Below are 24,267 nucleotides of genomic sequence, written 5' to 3'. Positions count from 1 at the left end.
CACCTGCCGCCCCCACCACCCGCCCAGGGCGCGCTGGGCAAACCGCCCGCCCTCCCCTGCGCATGGAGACGGCCCCGTCCCGAGGACGCGCGCTGCGCACGGACAGCGCCCCCCCAGTGCGCCTCACAACGCACCTCGAGTACGGCCTTGACTACTGACATCTCCACGAACTCCTGCAGGATAACGCAGGAGTTTGACTGGATGGTCCTTGTGGGTTCCCAAAACTCAGGACAGTCTATGATTCTAAGACTGGTTGGAGGCACTGACAGGCACACAGATCCAAAAAACGTCTGTACGACATGCAGCATCCTACTATTACAGAGGATTTCTTTTAACCGTGTGGCTCCATAAAGGGCAGTGAGTTCTGGGTGTTAATAACCCTGATTCAGAGCTCTGTTCAGCAGTGTACTTGCATTAACTAGACCATCTGCGTGAAGGGAACAACCTCCGCTGCCGCAGCACACGCAGCCCGGGCTGACCGTAACATCCTCCTCCACAAACCAGCGAGGACAAGGCAGCTCTGGCACCGGTTTCCTTCCTTTCTGCTGCCAGAGGAAGATAATCTGGGCTGCAAAGCCTGTTTCTCGCCCCTCCAGTCACATCGCTGGCTTCGGAGAATGTGCAATAGCAGCTTTTCCTCCGGAGGTGCCACGGGTGAAGTGGGAGGTTGGGCTGCCCTGTTAGCATTAAGATGTCAGAGGACTGTGACTGCGAAGGAGAAGAGAAGCTTCACAAATCACGTGAAAGAATAAAACCTCCTGACATCATTTCCAGCCAGCGTAATTTGATGGACTGGAAAATGCCCAGCGTGACATGGAACTGCAAATACACAGTGTTTGTTGCTTTTGATCTTCTTGCTCCGTCCCACGTCACACCTGCGCTAAGACAAGACCGCACACTGCCCGGTGAGGTTCCCGCAGGGTCCCGCTGCCGGGACACCCGTCCTGCTGCCGGGACACCCGTCCCCCTGCCGGGACAGTCGTCCTGCTCAGCAGATCCCGCCGCTCCGGCAGGAACAGCCCACAGAGCAGATTTAGAGAGGTCAGGAAGACTGCAAGACAGAAGGGACACATCCCAGCACCGAGTGAAACACGCAGGCATGGCCAAGGCACCTTTCTGCAAGTTTGGGTTTATTCCTCTTTTTCTAGGCGCCAGAATCCGCTTTTCTGGTCAACAAATACCATGCTCACTCCCAAGAATGACAAAAAGCAAAACCTCCCATCCGAAGTGATGTGCTTGATGTCCCAGCTCCAGGGAATGCCATTTTGCTTTTCTTTCTCTACTCACCTCTTTTCACCTTTGACACCTCGACCACTTCCATCTCTTGTACTTACCAAGCGCACCTGGGCGCTGCCCCATGGCAGCACGGACACAGCGCGGTGCTGGTGCTGCCCCATGGCAGCACGGACACAGCGCGGTGCTGGTGCTGCCCCACGGCAGCACGGACACAGCGCGGTGCTGGTGCCGCCCCGAGCCCCCGGTGCAGGTCAGAGCCCTAAAGAGCTCCAGCAAGCCGGGTACAAACCGCAGCCGGGGCACCGAGCGACAGGGAACGCCCCAGGGGAGCCAAATGGCTGAGACTTAACTGAAGCTGATGCTTTCCCTAAAGCATTTACATTCAGCAATGAGTACCTTAACAGAAAGGCGAGTACTGCAAACACCAACAGACAACAGGCATCTCGACTCAACCCAAGAAGTAGATTACCTGGATTATGAGATGCTACCTAGGATGTCAATAAGCATATACAAAGTGCTTTATCTCTTCTCATCAGAGTATGAGAGAAATAATCTCCCACATAGCAGGGCTGCTAGCGGGAACCTCGTCCCACAGACATGACACTTCTCTAAGGTTCCAGCACTCAGCTGTGCTGCTGTGCCATCTCCCATCCAAAGAGATGAGCTCAAATTAAGGCTTTTCTTGGAGGTTTGATTTTGCAAAGCTTGTAGTAGTCAAGCATCTTTGAAATTCCCACCTCCTGCCACCCATTCAAGAGCTGCCAGTGGGTTGGAAAGTCATTAAACAGGAACGCATGACCAAGCCCAGCAGGAGAGGAGCTCTGGTCAACAGTCACCATTTGGATGTACCTCAGAGCCCGGGGTTCCGCACCAGCACCAGCTCAGCCACAGGAACTGCACACAGGCCACGGCAACTACAGAACCCGCACAGGTGCCAAATGCATGAACCGGGGTGTAAACCACTGAACTGAAAGGAATCTGGAACCATGTATTTGTAAGAAAAAGCAAACAAAAGGACATACAGCACACGTGCTTGTTGGGAAGGGTAGGAAATGCACTGTTTGTGTACTACCCATAAGCACCAGCACAGAGATGTTTATCCCATAGCAAGCCAGTGTGCCTGACTGGAAAAGAACAGCAAGAGCAGGCGAACTCAAACCACAGGATGCAAAGGCTCTTCAGCTATGGGTTGCGGGGAAGCATGGAGGGCTGGTTCAAATAAAGTCAACTGTGTTGGAAATAGTGCATGAAATCCCAGAAGTGACAAAACTACTAGTCGGTGAAGAAAATGAAAGGAGCCAAGTGGAAGAAATCAATCAAGAATAAAAAGTAAGCTTTTTTTAATATATAAAAGCAGGCAAGAGGCCAGATAACATAGATGGACACACATGCAAAGAACCCCACGGAAAAGTGCAGCTTTATCTAGGAAGTACAGCGAGTGATAAATCTGATAATAACCCAGGAAGCTGGGCCAGGTTTGCTCCGGACTAAGGGCTGGCAGCAAGGGGTGCAAAGCATTTCTCGCACTGGAAAAAGCCTCCCAATGTGAATGGATGAGCTGATTGACAGAGCTTGCAGGGGCTGCTGCGGAGACGGGCGAGGGGAGAAGCCCAGGGAACGCGCAGAGCGCGCCGGGCGGACCGGGAGCGGCCACAGCGCTGGGAGAGGCTGCAGAGCGCTCGGGAACACGGGCACGGCGCTGGGAGAGGCTGCAGAGCGCTCGGGAACACGGGCACGGTGCTGGGACAGGCTGCAGAGCGCTGGGGAACACGGGCACGGCGCTGGGAGAGGCTGCAGAGCGCTGGGGAACACGGGCACGGTGCTGGGACAGGCTGCAGAGCGCTGGGGAACACGGGCACGGCGCTGGGAGAGGCTGCAGAGCGCTGGGGAACACGGGCACGGCGCTGGGAGAGGCTGCAGAGCGCTGGGGAACACGGGCACGGCGCTGGGACAGGCTGCAGAGCGCTGGGGAACACGGGCACGGCGCTGGGACAGGCTGCAGAGCGCTGGGGAACACGGGCACGGCGCTAGGAGAGGCTGCACAGCGCTCGGGAACACGGGCACGGCGCTGGGACAGGCTGCAGAGCGCTGGGGAACACGGGCACGGCGCTGGGACAGGCTGCAGAGCGCTGGGGAACACGGGCACGGTGCTGGGACAGGCTGCAGAGCGCTGGGGAACACGGGCACGGCGCTGGGAGAGGCTGCAGAGCGCTGGGGAACACGGGCACGGCGCTGGGACAGGCTGCAGAGCGCTGGGGAACACGGGCACGGCGCTGGGAGAGGCTGCAGAGCGCTGGGGAACACGGGCACGGCGCTGGGACAGGCTGCAGAGCGCTGGGGAACACGGGCACGGCGCTGGGAGAGGCTGCAGAGTGCTGGGGAACACGGGCACGGCGCTGGGCCGCGGGAACAGGCGGGCGCGCCTGCTCCGGGTGCTCCCTGCACAAACATCTGCACTCCTACGCACAGCGCCATTTGTTACTGCTTTTTGTAATTCGGGGGAAGCACCAGAACTCTTATTTTACTGGAGTTGTACAAACCCACATATAAACTATGGGATTTATGGAAATCCCAAAGCCAGTCTTGCACGCATTAACTTCAAATCATTTTGGAAACAAAGGCTGCATTTCTCCTCTATTGTAAAGATGGAGAAGTACATTACTTTTTAAAAAAATAGTTTACTATGTCAATGAAATTGCAGATGCTCCTGTGCCCTTCAGGACTTCAAACATCAATTATCTGAATAAGTAATGAAAAGACATTGTGAATAAAATGGTTCACCAAGCCCGGTTCACAAGTCAATTGCTTTTTGAATCCAGTAACACCCTGTAATACTTGACATGTTATTTCTTTCTGTGAGAGGTGAAGAGTTTCCTGTGCTTCTGTGCTGTACTTGGCTGCAAACAGTTGATACAGGGAATTGACAGTTAACTAATTAACACTTAAAAACTAACGCTTGACACTTAAGGAACTAACCCTACCCCACATCACTGAAGACACTTAGAGAGCCAACCCTTTAACCCACATCACTATTGCCCAGCCTTGCTTGGCTCTGTGTAACTTATTGTACAAAACACAGGACTTCACTGACGCCTCACAAAAAAATAATCCTTGGTGCATCCTTGTGTGAACTAGAGAACAGAAACTTGGGCACGGGACAGGAGATACGCCAGTTTAACCAACCCAGCAGCCTGAGACCCAACCGACTCATCACACTGACCAAAGGTGACCATGGACAGAGAAGAAGACCCCGGCTCATGATCCCTGCGCAGCTGCAACCAGGAGGAGGCGGAGATGGAGACTATGGAAATGGTCTCCTGAACTCATTGCAATAAGAACTGCCTCTTGGGGACAGGTTATAAATGTGTACAGGCGTTCCTAAAACTGTCATGAATATGTAACACTTTACTGCATTTAACCAAACTCACAGCTACTGTAATTTTACACATGCATTAGGTGAAGTGATTCCCTGTGTGTCCGGCGTCATAAATAAATGCATACGTTCCTTATAACTTCAAGGGTTGTGAGGTCATTCCGCGCCTCACAGTGGGGAGAAATAACAAACCGACGAGATACAAAAGGCTGCAAGAAGCAAAACACATGTTCAGATTCCCCACTATAACCCTCTTTCCACACCAAAAATCCACTGAAACCAGAACCCCGAAGTTCAAGCGAAGGGAAACACAAAAACCTCAGCAGCGGTTCAGGCTGGTCTTAGTGCTTTAGAACCCAACCTCTGGCAGACCGGCCTGGCGAGCGTGGCACAACGCCCCTGCCTCCAGCGCCCCTGCCTCCAGCGCCCCTGCCTCCAGCGCCCCTGCCTCCAGCGCCCCTGCCTCCAGCGCCCCTGCCGGCACCGGGGCAGAGCATGGGCCGATCAAGCCCCAGCCCCCGAGGAAAACCGCACGCACGGTGCTGAGCGAGAGCCACGCTGCTCCAGTGCAGCAACCACCCGCCGAACAAAGACCCAACAAAGGGCTAAACAAGTGCATCAGAATAACAACTGCAACCAAACTTTTAATTAAGATATGTAAGGAAAGTCAAGGAGAGCTAATTACAAAAAACATCAGCCTATATGCTTGATTAGAAGAGCCCGAATTGGTACTGTGAAGTAAACTGGCTAACAGGAAGTGACCACAACTATTTTGCCACTGTTACTCAATTTAGTTGTGATTTTTCAGCTTGCTCTTGAATCCACAGTTGCTTGGCTCATTTGTTGTCTGTATGCAGGATTCTTCCACCCAAATTCTTCCAAAACTAAGGAAAACACCACAGAGATTTAACTCTGTGTGACAGGCACATTCTGTCATTGGTTTTGAGACACCCTATTCTGCCCAGGACAGTATTATTTCTACAGGGCCACAATTATAATTACGCACTCCCCCTATTCATCCTGAACAAATCCCAAGTCAGTACAAACTGATCCCGATACACCAATGATTCCATACTCCACATTTTCTCTTTTATCCAGACATCTAGACCAGTAGAAAAATATGCTGCTATTTCACACCGATTTCTCTGTTAGGTGTGAACTTCCCCCAAGGCCAGAAAGCAGTTACAGATAATAGGAATCTAACGGGCAATATTAAGGCTTTACTTTTTTTCCTCCTATATACTACCCTTCCATGAAAACACATCCCTTCTCATTACTTTTGCCATTCTTCAAAACTATTACGGGGCTGATTTGAACAGCAACAGTTAGTTAATGCTGATAGAAACAAGCAAAGAAAAACGCTGACACCACCTGAAGTTATTTAATAACTTATTTGCTACACATCTCTTTCCCCAGAATTACTAAACAGCTGCTGCCCTCAGCTGCAGTAACCGCAGGGACACCCGGGCCAAGCACACCGGGAAACACGAACTGCTGCCGCCATCCCAGAATGATCTGCCATCAGCAACCTCCGCCCGTCCAAAACAGCGCGGCATGAAAACCAACCGCCACCGACACACACAGGCTGCTGCTCCTCCCCAAAACCTCAACCAGAACCACCTGCTGCAGTTATTTCCGCAGATACACAGAACCACGGTTCTGGCTTTTAGAATTAAGCTCTTACATTTAACATAAACTCCAACTATGTGGAATGAAAATGCTACTTATTTTAAAACACACTCTTCTATCTAATGGAAACTGACAGGCCTTTAAAAAGATGCTCTGTTCTGGTATATCACCACATATTACCCAACATAACACTTCAGCCACCCAGAAGCGGTGTTTCTGAAGCTGCAGACCGTGTGGCCAGCGCTGGGCTCTCATCCTGCCCGCAGCTCCAGGACTCGGAGATGTCACCGCTTTCCTGCACCAGCCCAGGGTATCACCCCTCCATAGAGCAGCCAGAGCACACAGCTCAAAGTCATTTTAAACTTCTAGAAAAACCGATTTTAGAAAACAGATTAAAAAATCGATAAGAAGTCCTTTGTGTAGATGGCTAAACATGCCAGCTGTGCTCAGCACTGAGGCACCAGGCCCGGCCGTGCTGCGCGTCCCCGCAGCGGCGCAGGATGGGAGCGGCGGCTCCGCTTCCTCAGCCATCCCGGGCTCCTCCATCCAGAGCCAGAGGCGCCCCTGCTCCAGTATGCACGTCTCTGTTCACAGGTGGAGCAGCGTCAGAGGCTTATTCCCGTGCAAAGGCTTCTCCTCTGCATAGCAATCAGCCTTTCATTGAAACTGAGTTTTTCTAAATGTCATTTAAATTATTTTGGTATGACTTATCCTTCCTTACTTTTTCCTAAAACATCTCAGAATATTAACAACTAAATAAATGTAATAATACTCTAACATCTTCAAACATTACCTAATTTAAAAATCTAATTTACTTTTCATCATTTAGGCTTCCTTACTATTTTGTATGTCACTCAGTGCGGATAGTAAAATTAGACTATCAATTTCATTTTCACTTCGAATATGTTGCTTCTCAACCGCTAGAACGGGGCTCCTGCTTAACGTTTCCAATACTGTTCCAGAGATTCTAAATAAAAATAAATGGGAACTGCTTTAATTTTATTAAGTAAAAAATCTCAGCTGTTCTCCCCGGCCTTTTTTACAGGAAAAGGCCAAGCGTTGGCACAAAACTAACCCTCCGGTGTACCTGTTCAATAGCATTCTGTGGCCTTCTAGCAGGGCAAAGAGACAACGGGAGCGGTAAGGGGTGCTGAGGTGCCACTGTGCACAATGACCTCCTGAGGAGGGCGGTGGGACCTGCTCCAGAACCGACAAACCAACCGAACAGCGATGCCATGTGAATGACCCCACTCCTGCTCTGCTGAAATCCAATAGCTGCTGTATCACCGTGGGCAGCCCCACGTTCCAGCTCCCAACGCGAGCCTAAACCTCCCGTGCCCAATATTTAGAGTCATCGCTAACATTTACTTAAGCAACATCATGTTTATATTATGCAGAATAACAAGCAAACAAAAGTTTCAAATATATCAAAGTTACCCTTTTAGTAGCTTGGAATACTTAATATTCTCAACCTGCTGCAGGAAAAATGCTACCGGCACAAAACCGTGCAGACTTCCATCGCAAGTGTTGGGCAAACGGAACTACACTGTCATGGGTAAAAATTTTAATTAAAACCATCTTAATTGCGCTATTCACAGTAAACTAGATAGAGCCTGAAACTCTTAAAACTCGCCACCGCGTATATACGCACTAAAATAAAGAGAAACCATTCGCGCAGTCACTACACCGGCGGATTTAACCTTTTCTTTGTGGTTCTTACACATTCGATGCAATCAACCCTCTAAACCTGCTCCGTCATTAAAGGTCGTTAAGCTGCAAAGGCAGCGTCGCGCCGTGCAGCTGCGCCCACCGGGCGGCCCGCACCCCCGGGCTCCTGCCCGCACCCCTGGGCTCCTGCCTGCACCCCCTGCCCGCACCCCGGGGCTCCTGCCCGCACCGTGCGGCCCGCACCCCCGGGTTCCTGCCCGCACCCCCTGCCCGCACCGTGCGGCCCGCACCCCGGGGCTCCTGCCCGCACCCCCTGCCCGCACCCTCGGGCTCCTGCCCGCACCCCGCCCTTGCAAGAGCAAAGCAGCCAGGGGAGGCTACCGAGCTCGCAGCAGAAAAAGGTCCCGTGAGTATCTTTTCGTTCCCAAGCTGCTACTTCAGGAGACACCACGCGAAGTCACCGAGCCCGGCCGGGCGGCAGCACCCACCCCCAGCCCGGCGGGCCCGCAGCGCCGCCCGCGGCCCGGCGCACGCGCCACCCGCCGGCCCCGGGGACGGCGCCGCTCGACGCCCTGAGGGGAGCCCGCGCCCGCCCGCCCCTCCGCGCTGCGGGAACAGTACAGATCGGGGGAAAAGCCAAAGACACCCGCGCCCCCCCCCTTCCGAGGCCGCTGGCGCAGCGGGGACCCCGCTGCCCCGAGCCGCCCGGCCGCTCCGCGGGACACGCGCGACACTCGGACACGCGGGGCCGCTTCCTCACCGCGCCTTGCACGCGCATCTTCCGCCGCGGGGGACGCGCGGGGCCGGGCGGCGCGCGACGGCGGCACGTGGCGGTGGCGGCTACGGGGTCTCCCGCGCAGGCGGGCGGGGGCGGTGCGCGGCGCTACGGGGCGGCGGGAGGAGCCGGCGCCATGTTGCGCTCGGTGCGGCGGGCTGCGCGGCCGGCGGGCTGTGTCTCGAACGGGCGCCGTGCGGAACCGGCGGCAGCTGAGAGAGCTCCTGGGGCGGCCGGGGGTGAGGGGGCACCCGCGCGGGTCGGCGAGCCCCGCGGGCGGGGGAGCTGCTCCGCACCCGGTGCCTCACGGTTCGGAAGCGGAGCGGTGAAGTGCAGCGCGGGACGGGCTGTTCCGACCTCCCGGAGCCGCGGCCCGTTCGTCCCCCGGCCCGCGCCCCTCGCCGGGGGCGGTGCACGGAGGGGAGCCTCGGGCGGTGCACGGAGGGCCTCGGGCGGTTGGAAAGCCTGCTCCTCAGCCGGCGCTCAAGGAAGGGAGAAGATGTGACACAAATGCATGATCGTGTGGCACAAATAGAACATTGTGGGAAGCTTTCCCTTAAACATAAGCTTTGTCCTATATTCTTTCAAACGGTTTATTTCCTTGCTGTGTAGGTCATTCTTAACATTAGGCTAAATTTAGCTGCAGACACAGGACCAGCAGAGGCAGCCGGGCTCAGAACGCAGGATTAGACCCAGGCTGGGCTGCTCGGGACCCCACATGCGAAACTGACCACATTGTTATTCACCTGTTTTCTTGTTTTTCTTCCCAGGGAGCCTGGTTAAAGTGAACAAAATCTCAGCCGTTTACACGCCTAGAAAATGGAAAGCTTGTGGGGTGGTTTGGCTGGTACGCTCTTGTGCTTCAAGCCCTATGTACAGCTTGCGTTAGTTCGAAGGGTGTCTGTCCCAGGGAGGAAGGACGCAGCCCGGCATCTCACTCTTTGGAAGAGCTGCACCTGAAACTTCAAAACAATGGTCTCATCTCCACTCCCAGCGAGCACGGCAGAACTGTGCTTGTTTATGCACTTTGATTTTCGGCTCTTTGTGTATAAATTTAGCTGTGGGTGGAGGATCCTGAGCCAGATTTCTCCCTATATGCTATACATACAGAAAGATAAACACGATTCTGGGTTAGATTGACAATGAGTTACATTTGCTAGCAAATACTGGAGCGCAGCCATCTGTTTCAGAAATTGACATAGCAGCGATTTGTTTGTTTGACTTCATCTGTCTATTAGTTTGGTCAAAATTCTCTTGTTTTAGAGACACACTATCACATGCGGGAAGGACCTGGGATATACTTTTTGCAGGCATCCCCTAAAGTACAGAGTTATTCTAGTAAGTGCAAATATGAAATGCGATTGTGAAAAATCGAGACAAACTTATTTTTTTTCCCGAAAACAAGTTTGATTTTCTTAGTGCGCTTTATCTTACACCAAAAACCATCTACCCCTAAAGGTATACTGATAGCGAAATGCTTCTCTCTGAACCAAAGCAGCGTTGCTGTATTTGTGGGTGCGCTGTATCTTTTCTTTCTGTGTATTTTGACAGAATTATGGAAATCCTTCCTGACTTACAGCCTCTACAACTTTCTTTCTTAAGAACTGAGAAGTCCAGCTCCAAACAACAGTCAATAAAAGGGCATCAACGCATTAAATGGTAAGGTATCAGCCCATTAGACAACAGCTTTTCTGAAAGCAGTTCACTTTGAAGCCCTGGATTCCTACAGAACATTACATCTCTTACACAGCTTTTTTACATTTTTCCAGTGTACCGAGTCTGCATTGTTTGGCACTTCAGTTATCTGCCTGGATTTGTTTAGGTTCTCTGGGAAAAAAAAACCTACTTAATACTCCCAAACGTTGTATCTACCATTTTATAGCTCCTGCTGGATCTGGTTGCAGCACAAATATTTCTCCGGGAGTGTAGCACAAGGTGTATGTTGTTGTACAGCTAATGATCATTATGTGGCGTTTGCTTGATGATGCAAGTTTGGATTCAGATGATATTCCTGTTGAAAAACATGACAGCAAATACTCATAGGAAAGTCTTCTGTGCTCTGGAGAAACGTAAAGCCTGATGTTGTTATTCTGAAAAGAGAACTCTAGGTAGATGTGCTCAAATATGATAAAATGGGAATGTTTCTTACAACTGAATCCTGCTAATGCATGATTTAGATACACACCACGCAAAGTAAAATATTTAGTTCACCTCACGCTGCTTCCTATCTCAGTTACATGACAAAGCCACCACCAAGAACACCTTCTAAAATAAGAACTTACGTTTCTCCTTCAGAAAAGCGAGTCGCGTGCTGTAGGCAGCGCAGGCGATGGGCAGTGTCACCTCAGGGCCGAGCGCTCATTCTGCGCGTGCCCTGGGGAAGCACCTGGGTTGCTTTGTCTCTGTGCATTTGTCTCCACCTGAGCATCCAATTCCTGCTGCTCCTCCCACAATCCGCCGTGTTTCTTTGTCTAATCCGAGCAACCAGCAACGGGATCTACAGGAGCTGAGAAACCTGGGCTGAATGGAGGGGGCGTGATTTGTGGTGAGAGGGGTTGCAACACCTAATGCAAAATGGTGCTCGTGTTGCTGGGTGATGAGCAGCAGGACGGGCTAAAGTCGTGGTGACAAGATCTGGTAACTTCACTGTGCTCTGAGAGCGCAATGATGAAATTGCGTGTTCAGTCTAGCGTTCTGAATCAATCCATTGTTAATGCGTACCACTGTTTTTGAAATAAATAGCAAATGTTGCCAGAAGTAAATATTTATGTATCTTAAGCAATGGAAAGAGCGTGTAAGTGCTTTTTGAAAGTAAGTGTAGAAAGCCATTACGAAGCTTATCTTTGCAACCGACCTGTGAAAGCTGTAAACACATCCCGGGCTTTGAGGACATCACACAGGAACCTTGAATTCCTCACAGTCAAACTCCCACGGAGTCCCTGGACCACAGCTCTGGGTACGCCCAGCACTACTGATGGAACTCAGCCCTGCATCGGCAGCTTCATTCAGAATTGCTCTTTAATTCATGTTGCAATTTATTAAGTAGTGATTTCCGGTAGTGATTTTTTAAAAAATTACTGAGTGTGAGGCACCACAGTTTTTTAGAATGGGATTTCTTGGAGGATGTATTATTACAGAATAAGAAGCTGCACTAGTGTCGCAAGGAAGGACGGCCAACGTTTCTGCCAGGTGAACGTTCTAGACCTTCACAGCAATCTCAGATTTTAGCAGCAGGTTCTTTTCTTATCTTCTGGTTCAGCTCTAACCATAATGCATTTACTCAATCAGAACACTATTCATTTTAGTTAAGACGTCTTTTTGATTATTTTTTTTTTAATACTATGCAAAGATGTGCTTTACTATAAATACTGAACAAGTCATCCAGATATCAAGCTGCCAGGTACAGAGGGGATGGAAGCGCCAGCAGATCCCACGGAATGATTTAGCCTTAAGGCCCTGCAGGTGTTATTCCGATTCAGAGCAGTAGGAGTGGGGAGGAGCAGGTAAATAGAACGTGTTTCAGGCAGGTGACTTTGCCGGAGCGCCGGTGTGCAGCAGGAGCGCCGGTGTGCACGGGAGCGCCGGTGCGCACGGGAGCGCTGGTGCGCAGCAGGAGCACCGGTGTGCACAGGAGCGCCGGTGTGCAGCAGTAGCGCCGGTGTGCACGGGAGCGCCGGTGTGCACGGGAGCGCCGGCGCGGGGCAGCCGCTGGCTGGCAGGACGCTGCTCAGAGGGACGCTCAGCGCCAGCCCCCACGCACCGCTTATCACTGCATTTCACTGCATTTCTGCTTTTCTGCTGACTGTGGCTGCACCTTTCTGAAGTTCTGTGTGTAACTTAGTGACTCCCACCGAGGTATCACCGTCATTCAGACATGTTTTCATACCACTCATCAAATGTTTCAGTAAAGGTCTAATCTCATTTGGATTTATTACGATTTATCTTGGATTAGGCATTTATCTGCTAAGGCTTATGACCTATACTGTGAGGTGCTGACGAACCATCGGCGTTCGGGAACGTCGAAGCACATTAGAATGAATCAGCAATATTAGTTTGTGACACAGACTTCACACGTTATCTTTTTTCAATCAGCTTTGCAATATTCATACAGATAAGTATCTAATTTTCATTTAATGCGGGCAGTAACCTGGAAAGCTCTTAGCATCCAGTAGGAACAAAGCTGCATTTAATTAGGAGCAGCTTAAAAGATCAGGCTTCAGAGCCACATGACATTCGCTCTGCCTTCAACAGTCGCCATAACATCGGGCTTTTTACACCATTCAAATATCTGTCCTTCTTTTCGAAAGGTGTTTCTCTGAGTCTTCCACAGCTTTCTGCCTTTTCTGATCTGCACAGCCCGGAGTGGGAAAAGGATAAAGAACGAGGACTCATTGTTTGTTACCTTTCTGGACTTTTAAGGTTATATTTTTTCTCGTTTGAATAGGTTTAAACTGCTTCCTATATAGATATGCAGGGTGCTGCACCTCAGGAAGAGCATTGGATTTCTCATGGGATTAAAAGAAGTTGGTGTTTGGGTTTAGTTTGTGGCAAAGCCACCCGTGTATGCTATCATTGCCCCAAAATAGGCTCCTAGTCATGTTCATGCTTAGCAATTTTGTATATTTATCATACATTAGAAACCGCATGTTATGCCACTTTGACTGCACAGAAGATAAATAATTCCACTGGCTACTTTAAGTTTGCATGTTTGTAAGTTTTCTTCACAACTTGGGTTTTTCCTTCATGATGTTACCACACAAAGAAGGTTTGGATACTTGGAGGCAATCTTTCATAATATGGGAAATAAGACCTTGGATATGAAACTGCACAATTTAATGTGTTTACACACTCATACTGTAGGAATAGGAAGAAAATATATGGTTCGTTTCTGGTATGCATTTCTGTTATTTGCTAAATACATGTAGAATGCGCAATCGTGTAACAAATGACTATACTGCAGCCTTACCGCTCCTTTTGAGGTTTGCCTTCAATGTCTTACTTGCTGACCAGGGAATTTACAGTATGAATGTCAATGTAAAGAGATAAACCCAAGCTTATCAGAGCTAGTTCCAGTATGTCTGCCTTCACTACATGGAGAAATGTAGTTAAACTTTGGTTTTCAGGAGAACATTTCAAAAGTCTCATTTCTGTACAGTGTCGAGATATAGCATGCTTTCTTACCCATTTTTTGTTTCTTATCCAACTAATGTTCAGGAGCCATGTGCTTACGGACACAGCGATGCGTGTGGAACTGCAGCTCGTGGTTCAGTTATGCGAGGAAAAGATTCAGTTGATGGAAAAATTAAACAAAACGGAAGAAATGAATGAGCATAGGATGGAATTGATCGAGCATAACTAAAAACATTGATGAATAAGCTGTAAAGAGACATAATCAAAGATAAAATTATTTTTCAGTACCTGTTGTGTAAAATATAGAATAGAAAAACACTTGGGTTCCCAGAAGAGAAAGATTCCATCACACAGTGAAATTCTTTACTCACCTTCACACAGGTACATGTGCAAGGAAGGAACAATCGTGAGCAGGAGGTATTTTCTGATAATGGGATGCGTGAATGTTGCAGTGGAATCTGGATCAGCTTGCACAGGATACTGGTGTAAAACCTGCTTCTGCAGCAGGGGGATGAGGACATGCTAATTCACGTCCTCTGACATCAGCCCAGAATTACGCGTGCAGAGCGGCAGCCCCATGGACCGCAGGGCTGGCCAAGTCTCACTGCCAAAAGCCTCTTCCCTGGGCTCGGAGTCAGAGTCGTTCCGTTGGAAGGGACCTGAGGAGGCTTTCTGGTGCAAACTCCTGCTCAGCTCAGGGTGCAATCACACCCGTGTGTTCCTGACGTGGCGCGAGGAAGTTTGAACACCTGCCGGTACCGTTGCGGGGGTGGGTCTGTCCCAAGCGCACGGCTTTTCACGTGTCCTTGACTTGCAGGAGGTTTCTGTCGGTCCGTTCCTCCAGCCTGCGTATGTCCCTCTGAGTGACAGGTCTGGTCTTGAGGGTGCCGATGGCATCCCCTGGTTTGACGGCTTCTGCAACCCTGACAAAGTTGTGTTCTGTCAAGGGAGATTTTCACCCATCTACGCTGTTTCCCTGAAAATAAGGCAGGGTCTTATATTAATTTTTGCCTCAAAAGATGCTTACTTTATTACATGTGTAGCTGCCTGGACACTATTTAAATTGGCTTTTTTTAATGAACTGTAACCAGGGCTTATTTTTGGAGTAGAGCTTATATTTCGAGCATCCTCAAAAATCCTGAAAAGTCATGCTAGGGCTGATTTTCGGGGTAGGTCTTATTTTGGGGGAAACAGGGTAGCAGGCTACCCACCCCAGTGTAACGTTCCACCGTGGATAGCAGGGTGCTGAAGTCAAGGTAGTCAACATCTCCCGCTCTCCGTTCTCTGCACATCTTGCCCTTTCCTCGCAGGAGGCAACCAGGCTTGGGCAAGCACAGCAAACCGTGGCAAACCCGCGCTGCTTACCAGTCCCAGTCACCTCTCTTTCTTCCTCAAACTGACTCCTCAGACTGGCATCATCACTGTCCCAGGGAACACGCGGACACGGTCTGGCCTGTAGTTCTCCGGATCATCCTCCTTGCCTTTGTTTGGCGTTATGGGCTTTGGGGTGGATTTAAGTGTGAAATCTGTCTTTCGCTTCACTGTTAAGAGATTTGACATAGTCCGTGGTTATGCGCTCCCTATAAACTGGGACTAAATAGTCTATAAACAGTTATTGATCTCCACATGCTACTGGGGAAATTTTCCAAGATCAGTGACAGCTGGGAAATCACTGGCATTTCAAAATTATAGATCACTGCTTCACTTTTTTGGCATTCACAGCGTTGCATTATGGCAATGAAAATGCTAAATTTGTGTATAAAAAAACCCAGAATGCTTTCAGCACTTCAGTATCTTTTTGTTTGAACAATATTAAAGATGGAAATTTCCTGATACAGTTCAAAATGATGGTTTTGTTTATTAAAGATATATACCCATTAAGATGAAGGGAGGATGAGAAAAATGCTTGTTTGTGTGAAAATAATATCTGCTTTCTCAACACCAACATCTCCCGAGGTTTCTTGATTCATACCTGATTACTTTAATGACTAAAGCAAGTTTTACTCCTGTTAAGACAGCAGGATGCAGTTCTAGAAGAGTAACAATTTTGCCATTGTCAACACAGTTATTATTATTATTTTTTTTTTCAGTTCTGGCATTATTTACAATGGAGAGAACTGGTTTCACGTCACTGCCATGTAGAGATTGGCACAGCCCCTGCTCAGCCACTGAACTTCTCTGATGACGGGCGAGGGGCCGGGTGGCTGCTGCGAAAGGGCTCGGGCACGCGAAAGGAAAGGTGTGTTTATAATGTTAGTTAACAGCCCCAAATGATCTCTTTGCTGGAGAAGACAAAGTGTTTGGAAATGCCAAGCTTGTTTTATGCTGCCCATGGTGTTAGTAGCAGGGTGGTTCCTGCAGCTGGTGCGTTGTGTGTTGCGGTGCATGTGCCTTGGCTGGGGAAGTGGTGTTTGCTATGGACTGGTCAGGGACAGAAACGAAGGGGAAACGGTGGGAGCAGAGACTCAGGGGACTTTAGAGAAAGAAATAACGCAGATATGAAGATGAGCTCCATGCACTTCTAGGTGCAAAACTAATTAGCACAGAGTTCATAATTTACTGTATCAGATTTCTGAACTGCAAAAATATGTGTTTAAAAAAGATTTTAAAGTTGACTAATGAGATTAGCTGGCTAATAGTGTTTTAATGCAAAAAGTATGTCATAGAAAATAATGTTAAATCTGAATCGGGAAAGAAAAAACATAGCAAATAACATGCTGATTTGAACTAAGAACTTTGAATACAAACTTGAATTGTTGAGGATACAACAGGTTTTGTTTTATTTTTATGGCAGCCTTGTTTTACCCCCAGTCCCTCGTGCCGTGAGTTACACAGGCGCGTGTTCTGCCTGCTCAGCCTCTTAGGGAGTGATTTGTGATTACCTGTCTGGGATTAGGGGTACAGAGACTATTTCCAATGCCTCTTCAAAGATGTGGTATTGCAAACAACGGCTATGAAATGAGATTCACACACAGCTCTGCTGGTGGCCAAGAACTGCGCTGCAATATGCCGGAAATCCAAACATCCTCCTACTCCCAGAGCCGTGCTGACAGATCTACAACAGCTTCCTGCTCTCCAAAAAGCTCCATTCAGAACCAGAACAAGAAACAGAGAAGGCTGCTAATTCTGAGAAACCAATGTAGTCTATCGAATGGAAGGTTAAAGACTCCTCATCAATATGAACATTTTACCGTTTCAAGTAACACCCAGATTATCTACAATCCCCCCAAAACCAGAGAGAAAATCTTGTCGCGCTTGCAAAAGCAACAACAGCAACCCCTTAGGATTAGTGTCATTGTTTTCTGGTGTAGCCTTTTAGACCTGCAAATCATTGGGCTTCTGCGTAAGCACAGGGGTGTGCGTTAATGGAGCTGGGTGCAGAAATAGAACCTCGGTTCAGCAGACCCTCCTTTGTTGGAAAACCAATTAAAAAAGCAAACACAAGGGAATAGAAAAACAAGTAACTTTTCCAGGGATGTGTTTTTGAAACACGGCATCCTTTGCAAGAAGTGCTGCATTAGATGCTACATATTTTAATTAGCTGTTTAGAAAATCAGGTTGACAGTGTCCTTTAATTAGTAGACATTGACTTATTCCACGTGTATGATGGCATAGTGAATCCTATTAAGATAAATGTTTCTCTCTGAAGATATGAAAAAGAATCCACTGTCATTTGTTTGCCTACCAGATTGCTCACCATCAATACGGCTGCTATTTAACGTGATGAATTTTAGTCACATATTTAATTAGCTAATAGCTGATCTCACTGTAGGGTCTTGATCTCCTTCCATGTGTTCTTTCATCCTGAAAAAGTCTTTGGTTGTATCTTGGTTTTGAAGTTTCCGTTTGAAATTGTCCTTGCTACTTTTGAATCTAAAATGCAGTAAATTAAATTATTAAACGTAAAAATTATTGTGAAAACATTTAAGGTTTTGAGTATAGTTTTATGCCTACTGTTCATTATAATATATTGCTAGAGGCTATGAATTTAAAACACATTAAAAGTTGTTGAAGTTAGTTTTTCCACTTGGATTGCTGCAGATATTTGGTTTGTGAGAGGATGAAGTGCGCTTTAGGAGGCTGTTAAGCAGGTTTGTGCAGCACTGCTCGCCACGCAGCCTCCTCGCAGCATGCGAGCTGGTGGACGGCCGTGCTTCTAAGTACAGCAAATGCACGTTGGCCTATACTGGCTCAGGATAACTATACAAAATAGAAGAAAAAAGATGTCTTAGTAGTATTCCCATGAAAGACAGCAAAGCTCTCATGGACACCATTGGTTTGGAAGAGGGCTTCTTGGGACATTCTTTGTTGCTGCTCAGTCCCCATGGAGGATATCGGGGCATACAGCGACATTCAAGGGAAAATATCCCTCCTGATAGCAGGCGTTGCCTACACCTGGCCTCTACACCCCTTATTCTCCCTGCGATTTGCAGAGCTGTGTCATTGCACCAGCGCAAGAAGCAAGAAGAAAGTTAAGAAAGCAGAATTTTGCCCTGGAGAATGCATGTGGATGGGCTGTGGTGACGGGCACGGTGGTGCCGAGCAGCAGCATCGCGGGGATGCTGGGGCTGCCCCGGGAGCGAGCCGAGGCAGCCGAGGCGGGTGCAGCCGGGGCGGGCACAGCCGGGGCAGGTGCAGCCGGGGCAGGTGCAGCCAGGGCAGGTGCAGCCAGGGCAGGTGCAGCCGGGGCGGGCGCAGCCGGGGCGGGCGCAGCCGGGGCGGGCGCAGCCAGGGCAGGTGCAGGCAGCCGGGGCAGGTGCAGCCGGGGCAGGTGCAGCCGGGGCAGGTGCAGCCGGGGCGGGCGCAGCCGGGGCGGGCGCAGCCGGGGCAGGTGCAGCCAGGGCAGGTGCAGCCGGGGCAGGTGCAGCCGGGGCAGGTGCAGCCGGGGCGGGTGTCGCCGGGGCAGGCGCCGCCGAGGCGGGTGCCACCGGGTGCCGGCCGCTGTGCGTGTCTGAGGAGGCTCTGCAGGAGGCGTTGGTCACTGAATCTGTAGCTACATGGGCGTGCGTATACCTGCCATTTAATTTCCATTTGTTCAACAATATATACGTATCTAAATATCCCTATCAGTTGTAAATGAACTTTCTTTAAAAGGACCTTCAAAATAATGCATGGGCAAGGAGACAAGTTCCTTGGAAACTGTTATAGGAAACTGGTTCAAAATCAGAGAACTTGCTCTGTGAAAGGAAAGGGCACGAAGGTGCTCAGACCTTCACAGCTGATAATGTACCGCCCAACAGGCGCAATATCCACCAGGCCCATTTGGCTGCTTTCAGTTTCCTAACACAGGCTGAACGGTAATCAAGCTTCAATCTCTATAGAAGACTGGCTGTGTTACTTAAAGGAAAAAGTATTCTCTGACCTCTGGAGCACGTTATTACTCAAAGAAGGGTATAATTGACTTTTTGGATACACAATTATTTGTTTTTGTTGGTGGTGTCCTATAACAGCACGGATTATAAACCTTATATGCTAGTCAAGCAGGGAAAACTCTCTGTTACCTTAGCCCCGCTGTTTAATTAGCTTTTACAATTGGACATTGTTTATATCCCAATAAATGCTGCCTGAGTAAAGACTTCCCCTTAACCAATTATACCAGATGTTTTTTTCTGTGAAGGTCCTAATTAAATAGCATCTATTCCTGTGTTTGTTTTGAATCCTGCCTGTTGTGTGAATGTGAGAGTGCAGCGCTACACCGGGACACGTTACCAACCCTTCTGTCACTTTCTGTTCACTGCCTGCTGGCAGCTGCTCCCTTTAGAAGCTCCTGGTGGACAAGCTTGAGACTTGGGAAGCCAGATCAGCTCCTTGCTCTCCAGTGGGTCCTCAAGCGATGCCAAGTCACGTTTGGCCCCATAGGGGTGGTGTAATTCCAGGTGGCTGATGGGGCTACCACTGTCGTGTCCAGTCCTGCAGTTTCCATTACAGAATCTTACGCAAAGGTGAAATTTACTGGATAGCCTCCTCTCCAGACATTGCTAAGTCGCAGATACTGTGTCTGGTTTGTGAGCATCTCTGCCACCAATTCTAGTTTTGGCAGTTTCAGGAATGGTCAGAGTTCATGTCCCCGCTCCTGAACCAGAGCCCAGTGTACTCGAACTTCCCTTCTCCTCTGTAATGGAATAGCAGGTTCTGGCAGGTAAGATTTTAGGAGCTTTTACATTCCAGGTGGTGTTTCTAAGAGCCGGTTACTAAGTGCCACCACTTTTGTGTGTGCTCAAAATATGAGAAGGAAATCAGTTTCCTTTTTCTGGTAGAGCAGCCGCCATCCCAAATGAGTCGATGAGTTCCCAAATGTAATAGTTCAATGCCACGTACAAAAGTAGGAGAGATGTATATATGGGAACACTGTCTCCCTGCCAGTCCTCGTGGGTCAGAGGACTAAGAAATGCAGTAGCTCATCTGTGCTTCACCAAGTACCTTCCTTTAGAAGATGCACATGGTGACTACGTTTTTTGCTGTGTACTTGCTTCATCCAAACTTCAAGTCATTCTAATTTCATATTAATGTCTTAATGCTGAAATTATCCTTGATTACAAGATGGATTAGGTAGTAATTTCGTTACATGATTTCTGCAGTATCTGATCAAATACATGTATACCTCTTCATTTAATTAAGGCCTTAATTTAAATGATTTTTCCTCTGTAGGACTACTAACTCCTGCAGGCAGGGCTAGAGAGTTCGCGTGCCCTGAAGGTCCTTGGAGCCCTGGAATGCACAAGATGGTAGAGATGCAAACTTTAAAAAGTTCATGTATTTTTTTCTACAGCCTATGTTCAGCGTTTGGGGCAGATGGTGTGATCACGTCTTACTGAATATCCACTCTCAGCATTGCCGGTTATAACTAGGGAAACAACTTTGGTAATCAAAGTGTTCAGGAATACCTAGGATTTCATATTACTTGGACAAAATACAGAGAAATTGAAGATGCTGTGTGGTTTATGTCTTCAAACACATAAAATAGTGATTTAAAAATGTTATTATGAATGTGGTCTTGGTGTGACGATTCTCTAGCGACACTGAAGCCAGATCTCTGCTGTCTCAAGATGGTCCAAGTTGGTCATGCTGCAGTTTGCAGGGGCAGCACTAATCCCCGATCGTCTTGGGAACCATCCCCAGTTACACGTTGTCTTTAGAGGCACAATGACCTTTTTGCCTTGAGTTCCCCTTATTTTGCCATAGCAGACAGTATTCAGGACCAGAGTCACCAAACAACGGTATTCCCTGCACTCTTGAGAGGAGATGGTTGGCCTTGGTAGGTCCCATACTTTATTCTTTACTCGGGCTTCCACAGAGAATGGCTCTGACTTGCTATTGTCCCTTTTCTAAGCTCTTTGGAGTGCTGCTATGGGCTCGAGCTTTCCTTATTTTACTATTATTAAAGGCCGATGTAGATAATATTTTTTACTACAAGGACTTGTTTCCGTGGCACTGTATGGCTTGTGGGGTAACTGGAGAGCCAACAGTGTTCCTGCACAAGTACAACGCGAAAACAAAAGGCATAAGATGAACTCGGACCTTGACGACTGACAGTCTCCAGCCATCCAGTGCATTCAACTCAAGCCTGCAGGTGAGCTGAAGTACCAAAGGCATCTGCCTGCAGCCTCTGAGTTCACCCCTTGGATTCTTTTAATAGGAACAAAAAGTAAAAAGCTCATCATTAATCCACTTGCTTACATTGGCATGGACCTACTTCATCCCGATCTGAGCGCTCACAGGCCTTGCGTGCGATAGAGAAAAAGACATTTCCTTGCCACTTAACACGTGGAAAAAACCACAGGGAAGGCAAGTGCGTGTTGGGCTGAGCCAGCTGTTTACCAGGAGCTGCTAACTAAAGTGAAAACTAAGGGGCCTTTCTGCACTGGGCTTTTATTGTATATCAGTTGCCATGTGTTCACTAACATAAGCTTATTGCAGTCTTGCAATTTCAGTTTACCTCCTCTCTCCCAGCTGCTACACGTGGTGATTGTCTCAGTGATTTTCTGCTCCTTTATCTGTGCCGCTGGAACCTCGAGAAATTGTCACTAAAAAGAAAAAAATAAATAAATACTTTTAAAAGTACGGAATTTAAATGCTTCTTAAATTCATCACGAGCTTCCTGTCCCAGTCAAAGGCAGGGTGTGAGCGCACACTGAGAACCTCGTCCTCATCGCGGCCCTGCGGTGCTGAGAGGAGGGGTGCAAGGGGCGGGAGACGCGTGTGCACCGCGGCACGGCGGCGGCGCTCTGCTTCTACCTGCTCAGAAGTGCCTGTGGAGGGGTGGATTAGCAAGGCAGCCTTCAAACTCCTGGAGCCGCAACCCGCTCACCTGCGTGCTCCGTACGGGGTGACACACAGGCTGGGTCCCTTCAGGCTGACAGCCTCTCGGTGTGATTACACAGTATTGATGCACATCCATGAGGACAATCGTTAGCAACACACAGTTCAAAATATCCATAAAACCGAAAATTGAAAAAAACCCGGCACACATTTTCGGGAGCGAAATGAGATGGTGCTTCACCTGCATGGACACAAATTGATCCACGTTTTGTGATCACGGTGTCTCAGGTTTCGTATCAGTTATTTCAGTCTAACGTTTTGATGATTTCTGAAGTCGTGCACAGAATGAGGGGAGACAGAGTGTGACCTTTCCAGACTTGCTGCATTTTAATTTTCCCTGCGCTTAGAAATAATACATAAAAACCCAAGAGGTAATATTATTTTCTTACAGAACATGTAAAGTTATCCTAGGCATGTTCAGAATACATTAAAGATACTGTCCTGACACAAGAAATTTACAATGCGCTTTTAGGTATTAAATAACTAATGAGAGCAATAAATGCTGCGAGAAAGAGTGGCTGAAGGTTACAATGATAAGATTATAGCATTGCTCCATTACGTATGCGTGTTTTAAAATTCCCTTCTGTTTGGCTTACCTCAGTCTAGGCTTTGGTTTTTCCTTTTGGGTCTCTTTTTTTTCTTTATCAGACCATAACATCCTGGCTAAACACTCTGTCCAGACTTTTTAATTAGTGTTTTTAATTGAGATTGTACCTACTCTGCTTGCAGAGCCAGCATCGATGACCTGTTTGTAGCAGAACCGTCGTCCTGGCCTCGTCTCTGACAGCAGCTGAAATACTGATAGAACATGTACTTGAATGCACGCACTACTGTATTCTACTAGCGAAAGTGATACAAAACAGTAATTATAGGATTCCTACACAATTACATCTGGATTTTTAAACCCCCACTTGGAAGAACCACACCAGACACCTTACGATGGATGTGGTGTGTGAAACGCATGCAAAACTCGTCTTAATACTCTATCTTCTTGTTCTCATCCAGCCTCAAAAATAACTTAAAAACTATTTGTGAAAAATCAATAACGCACCTTCCTGGCTTTTTTGTGGTGTATAAAAAAGGGTGTTCTTGGCCAATTTTTTAAACACTCTGAAAATATCAAGACTGTAAAATTGGAGTTTTATTGATTTTCTCGGAAGATCTTTGGGGTTTCAACAGACGCGTCTTGACAGCAGGCACCTCTAGTTGAATCAGGAGTATTGAGTGTGTAATGCAAATCATTCCATCTTCAACATTTGAGTTATACTCATTAAAAACAAAAAAAGTGATCAGAAGTCTTTTTCCTTTCAGCCTTGGCTCCGTGGCATCGTGTCCTCCCCGTTCTTCAGTCACCGCGTCTTGTGGGCTGCGAATCAACGACAAACAAACAAATGGAATGTCTAATGTGTCAAAATCAAGCACAGATCAAAAAGTAAAACATGCTCCTCAAGTCCTTATAGATTAGAAAGAGAAAAATGGCACAATTCTGTATTTAGAAAAATAATTTCTTTCTCAATATTTGTAATGAAGGGAGTTGTCTGTCCCATTAATTTTTATGTAAATTTACCTAAGCCGATGAATCATGACGGAATTATTGCCTAATCTTCCTGGTTTTAGCCAACATTTCCATTTTTACTTCAATTGCCTCGATTTATTTTGATTGGTTTGTGTAATGGATTGAGGAGCCCAGTGCGGACCCCGTGACCAACAGAGCGAGAGGAGGGGGCTGCTCCGCGGCACCTGCAGCCCGGCAGGAGGGGACGCAGGAGCCAGAGCAGCCAAGGCCGCCAGCGGTGCCGCGTTGGACAGACGGCGACCCCGGCCCCGGCTGCCGGCCGCTCGCGGTCCCGCTCCCCGGCACACAGCGCGGCACCGACGCTTCTAGGGAGGGATTTGAAGGAAGAAAATGAGGTGAGTGGGAGTGAGAAGCAGCAGCGAGGGAAAGCAGGAAGGTGCTGGTTTGAGAATGTAACAAGTAGAGAGTTATTGCTGAGTTAAATGTGTGTGGGGAAGCTGTTGGTTTCTCTATAGGATATTAAAAGATGATCAGGTGGGAATAAGCTGTAAAGAGCCACAAAAGTGAAGTAGCTTTTGCTTGCCAAGATGGTGAAGGAGGGGGGAATACGCTGAAACAAGG

This window comes from Nesoenas mayeri (genome assembly GCF_963082525.1).
Source record: "Nesoenas mayeri genome assembly, chromosome: 8".
In the NCBI taxonomy this organism is placed as follows: Eukaryota; Metazoa; Chordata; class Aves; order Columbiformes; family Columbidae; genus Nesoenas; species Nesoenas mayeri.
The sequence above is the reverse complement of the archived record's forward strand: the minus strand, read 5'-3'. Positions refer to the sequence as shown.